Source organism: Fukomys damarensis, unplaced genomic scaffold, assembly GCF_012274545.1.
Source record: "Fukomys damarensis isolate Sample0158 unplaced genomic scaffold, DMR_v1.0_HiC HiC_scaffold_19, whole genome shotgun sequence".
NCBI classification, from domain to species: domain Eukaryota; kingdom Metazoa; phylum Chordata; class Mammalia; order Rodentia; family Bathyergidae; genus Fukomys; species Fukomys damarensis.
The window spans coordinates 18726946-18735221 of NW_022900931.1; the positions used below are offsets into that span (position 1 = coordinate 18726946).

General features: G+C 40.8%; 1 long non-coding RNA gene across 1 annotated transcript; it reads right to left on the bottom strand.

Annotated features, from left to right (window-relative positions):
• Window positions 1–1079: 1079 nt before the first annotated feature.
• On the bottom strand, window positions 1080–3711 carry LOC104856178. The gene is made up of 3 exons (XR_778574.1): window positions 3663–3711; window positions 3194–3259; window positions 1080–1442 (listed from the first exon to the last, which is right to left on the bottom strand). It is a non-coding gene; the product is annotated as an uncharacterized LOC104856178 (long non-coding RNA).
• Between the last annotated feature and the right edge of the window lie 4565 nt (window positions 3712–8276).

An 8276-nucleotide genomic window follows, 5' to 3' on the forward strand; every position in this document is an offset into this window, starting at 1 on the left:
TTTTGCTTGCCTCTCCCTCCCTCTCCTTTCCACTCCCTGCCTCCTTCCTCTGGCCACGCCTCCCCACACCACTCAGGTTCTCCCTCCCCTTCCGCCTGTCTCTCTCTCCTTCTCCACACCCACAGATGACACACACACCTTCTTACTAGTTGGTACTAGACTCTAGGCTTTCTGCTCTGGGATATTTCTATCCTTAAATTCTGTTTCATTCATTTATATTTTTTAAATGACTTTCTGTTACAAACAATAACAAAATAATGACGTAACAACCAACACCACCACAACAGAAAGCGTCGAATAAGACAAAAACAGACAGAGATATTGGTGAGTGTAAGTGTAAGTATAGTGAAAATATTCACCCATAGTAACCCTTTAAGCAAAAAGCCATTAGGACATTTGGTACCTATGACTGTCTGGGCCAGTGGCAGTGAACTGAAGGACCCTCTCTGTTAGCATGTGAGCCAAGTTGCCCCTGTAGCTAAGCATTGAATAGCAGTTTTTTTTTTCTAAACTAAAGCCTAGTAATCAGGTTTAATGGCAATGTTAGCAATTTGCACTAAATAAGTGGGTTTGGGGCTGCTGTTCGAGCACTCATCTCTAGAGAGGTTCGCCATTAATGCTCTTGACCTCCAAGGATGAAGACAGCCCCAGAAACCTATGCCTTCCTACTCTCTTCCCTTCCCCAAACCAACACTCATGGATGTGCCCTCATTATTTGCTTTGAATCCTGGAATAATACCATATGTCCTCCTTTTTTGGTTCTTCTTTTTGTGGTACTAGGGATTGAAATGAGGGCATCCACACTGACCTATATTCCCAGCCATTTTTTTCCTCTTTAATTTTGAGGCAGGGCCTTGCTAAGTCATTGAGTTGCCCAGCCTAGGCTTGAACTTGTGATCCTCCTGCCACAGCCTCATGGAATGCTGGGATTACAGGCATGTGCCACCACGCCAGGCTTTACATGTCCTTTTTCCGTGTTTTTTCCAGCCATTACAAAAACTTTAAGACCAAAGAGAATCTGCCCTTCCTCCATTGGTTCTTACCTGGAGGCTTTGTTAAAACATAGAGTATAGGTCTTTAATTCATTTCTGATTCAGTAAGCGCTGCAGTCAGGCTCAAGAACATGAATTTTCAGGAAGTTCCTAAGAGACGGTGTGCATGAGACCCCAGTGTAAATCCACTGCCTTACCCCTTTCAGGAAGCCCTCCCCAAGTCCTGAAACGTATCCATTGTGTTTTCTGAATTCAGAGTCGCCATGATATCCCCGTCATCTTCCACCTTCTTGCTCTAAGGCCAATTTGACTGCTCCCTAAGGACACATTTCCCCGCAGCCTCTGTAGTGGTGGTTGCTTTCTCTCCCAACTCTGGCATCATCGATGTGGAGGTCACAGGTATTCTCTTAGGTCCTTATTACGGCCTTAAGGCTATTCGTAATTTTTGTCCTAAAAAAAAAAACCCCAACCATGAATCCTAGCGTTACCAGACCATATGAACTCTGCCCTTCATTGTTAATCTCATTTGTGAATTCATGTACTATTTCTTGGAATATCATTTCCATTAATTTCTTAGAATATGAACTCTTCTCTCTCTATTAATACTCCCTCTTAATTACGGTAGATTTCAACAGATGTATAGATGATCCTTATAACTCCAGCATCTCAGTTCCTTAACCATCTCTCTTCCTGTTCTCTACCTTATTTAGCCACTCTGTCACAGCCCTACCCCAGACCTCTTCGTAATCTAGATTTCAGACATTCTCTTCTTTGACTTTGATGTTTACCTTTCCACCTCATTCTCTTTAGTCATTTTTTTTTTGGTACCGGGGATCGAAGTTGGGACCTTGCGCTTGTGAAGCAGGCAGTGGAACCACTGAGCGAAATTCCCGGCTCATTCTCTTTAGTCTTAGGGCTCCAACAGGTTCTACCTTTTTAATATTGACTTCCTGTCTTACCCATTTCAATTTTATAGTTAATAATTATCATCACTCCCTTGCAAACGCCCTCCATTTCCTTACTTCTCTTTGTCTTATTTGCTATGTAAATCCACAACCCTAGTTGAATCTTAGCCTACATCTTCCACAACTTTGTGGCTAAATGGTCTGGAGAAAAATATACAACCACCCTGACCATAAGTTAGAAGTGGACCCTTAATTCTTCAAGGAAGTTCTGTCAGATGCTTAAAAATTCATCCTCTCATTTTCTGAATAAAGATTTAAAATACCTTTCTCTGCTTCTGCTATAGTTGAGACCATGAATATCAGTCAGAGCACCGCGTTAAAAGCCACGGTGCTACTAGAAGTTGATGGAATCTCTAAGAGGTGGCACCCATGGGGAAGTCTTCAAGTCCCCCCACTGGAGTCCCCCAGAGGGATAGCAGGATCACAGCTCTTACTTTTTTTTTTCCTCTCTTTTATTTTCTTGCCACTAGGTGAATGGTTTTGCTTCCATACACACTGCCACTATGGTGTGCTGCTTCATCGTAGGACAAGAGTCACAGGGCCCAAAAATTACGGATTGTAATGTGAAAAATTATGGGCCAAAATAAACATTTTTCTCCTTATAAGGTAATAATCTTCTGTGTTTGTTATGGTGATGGAAAGCTGACTAACACACTTTTCAATCCCCAATAAGAAACTTGGAACATTCGCCATAGATCACACAGGTTACTGATGTCACTTCAACTCATTTGCCACTTCTGCCCCTGCCAGGAAGCAAGGTCCTGATAATGGGGGGTGGGGGGAGTCCCTTCTAACTCAGCTCAACCCTCTGGACCCTATCTTCTCTCACTGTACTGCTGGCGGAATTCCCTCCTCTGTCATAGCACCCATCTCCGCTATGATGCCATCATACAAAATGATGTTACTTCTCCCAAACTCCCCTGGTTCTGTCTTGCTTCTGCAGCTTGCTGCCCCATTTCATTGTTCCTATTTGTAGCAAAACTGCTTGAAACGCCTTCCCATAGCTGTATCTCCACCTTTGACCTCTTTTCATTCTCTTTCTTTAACCCACTTCAATCAGGCTTTTGCCACCACCAGCACCAAAACTGCTTTCCTCAAGTTCACCTATTTCCGTATTTCATGATCAGATCTCTGCTTCAATCTTAGCCTATCTATGACTTTTTAATCACCAGTCTTCCTTGATATATTTTATTCATTGCCATAACAGTTATTATATTTTATTGATATTCCTCTTACTTTACCGAGAGCTCTTTCTCAGTTTCCTTTTGGTTATCTTTCTCTCTCTCATGGTTTCTTCCTTGCCTGTGTGGGAATAATAATGGTCTCAACTCACTACTTTCTTAAGCAAGAACTTTATAATTCATGTACCACCAGATCCTTCAATATAAGCTTAATTTAATTGCTTAAAAAAGAAATTAAAAGCACTCTAGCCAAACAAAGCAGGGAAAAAACCCCCTCAAAACAAAAACAAAAAAACCCAGCATTCAGGATGATAATGCTAAAATAAAAATTGTGTCACTATTTCTTTAACTTTTTTTTTGAGTCAAGGTCTTGGTGACTCATGATTCTATGTCATGGCAGTCCTCCTGCCTCAGCCTCTCAAGTGCTGGGATTATAATGTGCCCCTGTACCTGACACACTGTGCTGTTTGAAATTTCATAATGACTCTTGATTTTCTCATAGCAAAACCCATATTTCTACTTACGGCTTGTGGTAGCCATTCTCCAATACAGCCCTAAATGATCCTAACCTTTTGGCATTTGATGTCATAATTCCCTCTTATGTTCTATATCCCTGGTGTGTATGAGTAACCAGGTGCTGCAGAATGGGTGCTGTGTGCCTTCAGAGGAGGCTAGATAGGAACTGCGTTTTAGCTTTGGCCTTTTTCTCTTGGATCTGTGGTTTGGAGGAAGGCAGGTGCATTTCCTCAGGACACTCAAGCAACCCAATGAGGTATCCACATGGCCAAGAACTGAGGCCCTGGGCCAGGAGCCTTGAGAATAAATCATTTTGGAAGAGGATCATCTAGCCCCAAGTCAGACCTTCAGATGGCCACACCCCCACTCAGTAGTGTAGCTGCAACCTTCTGGGAGATCAGAGCCAGATCCACCGATAGGCCACTCTCAAATCCTGAAACCACAGAAATTACATGAGATGATAAATTCTTACTGCTATTTAAAGATGAGAAGCATGGGACACCTTGTTATACAGCAGTATATAGTAAATATACAACATAAATTTGTATGACGTATGTTCTCCTTGGGCTTTCAGACTTCATCCACTACTCTCTTTGGTCCCCTCACCTTCATTTTCTCGGGTCTTTTTCCAATGCCTAGAACATGCCAGGAATTCGTTCAGCCTAGGTCTTTGCTCTAGGTGTTCCATGCCCCAAATACTCAGTTCCCAGGTGTCTTCTTGGCCAGCTCTTTATCCTCTTTAAATCACCCTGACTTTGTTGGTGAGGGCAGTGTTTCAACTCGATTGGCTTTGGTGTCCACCTCGGGGATTGATGGAGCACATTTTTCTGGTGTATCTGGGTGGGCCAGGGAGGTGTGTCCTTGGGGTCTATGGTCCTAGGCCCTCCTGTGCTGCCACTCTTTCCATGATCTCCTTCTTGGCTGTCGTGAACTATGGTAAGCAGATTTGCTCTACTACATCCTTTCACCATGATATTCCTGCCTTAGAACCAACCCACCATGAACTACAAAGCTAGGAAACTGTAAGCAAACTAAATCTCTGCCCCTTTAATTTGTTCATGTTGGGTATTGTTCCTCAGAGATGAGAAAGCTGACTAATATCAGTGTGGTAATAAGGTAACCTGTGTCTCTCTCTTTAAGTCTCTCTTATTTGGACTGATATTTCCTTATTTCTATAGCACTTATTAACATTTAACATACTCTATAATTAACTGATTTATTATTTATGTTATTTATTATTTGCCCTTGGCTGGAATACAGATTTCACTAAGAATTTAAACAAATCTCAAGTACCTTAAAGACGATCTGTCTTTGGGGGTTGCAAACTCCTCATTACTAGAGTTAAGACACTGCAATAAGGAGCGAGCATCCAGATCTCACCTACCTGGCCTTATAAAGTGATCTTTCAAAGCACTTACAGGTCTCAGATTTTGTATAAAGGCTACAGAGACTAAAACAACAGTACAAGTGATATAAACCCACAAACCCAATTAAACTGACGTCAGTGGGGAAAATGTGAGCTTGCTTATCCCATTCTGGAATTCAGAAAAGTTACTTCCATCCTTTCCTTCATATCTGACTACCTTTGGAGTTAGATCCGCCCCTCATGGCAGCCTTGGGGGTTCCAGTGTTTACTGATGTTGCTGAAGAAAACGAATCCTAAATGTAAACTATCAGAATCAGAGTCTCATTTTTCTCCCTGGCCAGGCTTGGGATCAGTGCCCACCCTGGATCTGAAGTTGGAGACAAGTCCACTTAAATCACATGGATGGGAAAGACAAAGGGGTTTTTCAAGGAAAAGTTGTGTACATTACTGTAAGAAGATAGAAAGGAAGATCAAAAGACAAAACGACAATTACCTGCTATAACATATAAGATAAAAAAGATTTAGTTTGTAGTATAAGAATATGTCTTCATTGGTGAATTTGAAAACATGTTTTAATTGGAAGGGAAGAAAAAGCTGAGCAATTGAATAAACTACCTTAATTTTGTGTAATCACGGCTTTTTCCTTCTCATCTAACCTAAGGAATATAGTTTTTTTTTTTTCTGTTGCATCACCAAAGGAGATGTGTACAAGTAGTAAGTAAAATAAATTAAATATCATGTACTTATAAAGTACATGAACTTACAATAAGTGACTAATGTATTAGGTAATGTCTTATAGTCATCTATCTAATAGTTTTGGGTGCTTTAGCATCATAATTAGATTTTAGAATCAGAAATATTAGGGATCAGTTTCCATCTATTCCACTAATTAGATGAACAAATTAACCTTTCTCTGTTAGCCTGTTCACTGGGGAATATTAGCACCTACCCCATCAGATGACTGTGATGATTAAATGAACCATGAGTGTGTCTTGGTGTTCGTTTCCTGCACGCAGAGCCTGCTGAGACAGGGTAGTTTGTTTGGGCAGTGCTCCCCGGAAGCAAGCGTGAGCTGATGGTTGGAATGAACCAAAGGAGGCAGAGCAAGCATGGCTGTGGCTGTTTAGGTCTGCATTTGTGGCTTTTTTTTTTTTTTTCTGCTAAGGCTTCAGAGAAGCAACCAGAATGAATCCTATAACTATCCTACTGCAGGACGGGAGTCTTGGGCTCTTGTCCTTCGTTGCTGAGGGCTTGCGCTGGAGATATTTCTTCTTTTCACTTTCCAGAGTTCCCTATGCACAAGCGGAACAGACTGCTTTGGTGGCAGGGAAGGCGTGTTTTTCCTCTGAGAGTCTCTTCACTCTACTCTAGTAAATGGCTATAGTTTCTTGGTCACCTGACACGCCACATGGTTTAGAGTTTGTCACAAACTGTAAAAGGGTGTCAGGACGTACGAACCTCAGGAGAGGTCCAGCCTCGATGCCTTTCTGAGATGAATCAACATTCAACATCTTTTCCTGCTTTCTCACATACAAGAATCCCAGAAAGGCAGTCTGACTGGGTAAGCTAAGGTCATGTTTTCCCCGTCGTCTTCTGTTTTAGTGATACGGAGAATTTGCCTGTTCTTAGCAAGATAAGAACCTGGAGTTAACACTGTACTGAGATGTACACAATGTGGGAGACATAATATAGTTAGGGAAGAGGACATATATGCCAAGAATCCTGAAAACGGGTGACCAGATGCCCACCCTGGTACATTCTGGGCTCAATAAATTATCTTAAATTTATTAATGTTATAGGCGATATCTTTCAACTTATATTAGCATATTATACTGAGTATTTTGGATTTCTTTGTACATAATTTACCCCTGTCAGAAATACACTTTTCGCAGGAACAGTTACCAGGCAAATTCTCATCCTTTAAAGCCAATAATTCAGAGAGTGTTCTGGGAGATTCTTCGTTTTGTGTTCTCACAGTGCATTGTATATATTTACATTAATATATTCCTCACTTTATTGAAATTACATGTTTACATGGCCTTGAGCTTCAAAATGAAATACGAGGTCAGTGGCTTTTCTCGATATTTAAATCCCCATTGTCTGGCAGATAATAAGTGTACAGTTAGTGTTTATTTACAGTTTTTACTTTACAATTTAAACATAGCTTATTAGCAGATTATCATTCCGTAGTTAGATATTTTTTTCTCCATGTAGAATATCTAAATGACACTCTTCCCATTTAAGTAGGTTAGGAACTGTAATATGACTTTTGTTCATGGATGAGTGAATGTAACAGCTTGTCACTATAAAAATTATCAAACTGCTTAATACCTATCTAATTAAAGCAGAAGTCACTTGCTGATATCTTTATGCCTAATCAATTAAATCCTAATAAGGAACATAATATGTTATTTACATCCAAAGAAAATAACTACAGTATAACTGTCTCCATCTCTTCTATTATACTGTTTGCAAAGCACAAGGCATTTGGTGGGAATAATGACTAGTAATAACTTTCCCTCCTGTCCCTCCCTTAGATTTTAGAGAAATTCTCATACCGTTGCTGTACTTACATTCTCATTAATTAATGTACAAAGCATCATCTTTAAATACTAAAAAATTATTAAAACATCTATAGCTAAGGCATGACTGGAGAATGTGTGAAATAGGATCTTTTTTCTTGACTACCAAACTCAATGGGAGGTGGCATTTTGGGAAATATGAAATAGAATGTGCTTTCATCATGGGCAACACAAATTTTTAGAATTCCTATTCTTTTTAATTATTTCTTTATGTGACTACTAAGGGACGAAGCCTGGCAACTCAGTATCTTGTTCTACAGTTATATTTAAAACAGAAAGTGAAAATTGGCAATAATATTTTAGGCAGTAGATCTCATTATACTCTCTCAACAGCTCACCTGGAGACTTTAGTCTCTTATTTTACCATGTACAAAGAAACTTCTGTCTAACGGCACTGGCTCGTTCTTTGAAAATTTTGCCTTCCCTCTTCCCCTCTTTCTTCCTTGTCTGCACCCTTCTGTGGTGGAGTTATAGCCCAAAGTTAGGTGACTTTGGATAGGAATACTAATGCGGATGTCTTTCAAGAGTCTATGCATAGTACCTGCCTGTCTGCGATCACCCGGCGGCGTGCGCGTGAGCTCCCGGCCTGCGCGTGAGCTCCCGGCCTGCGCGACAACAGACCCAGGAAGGACCCAAGGACCCCAGAGGGGGTTTTTTTCAGCTGCCTTCCTACC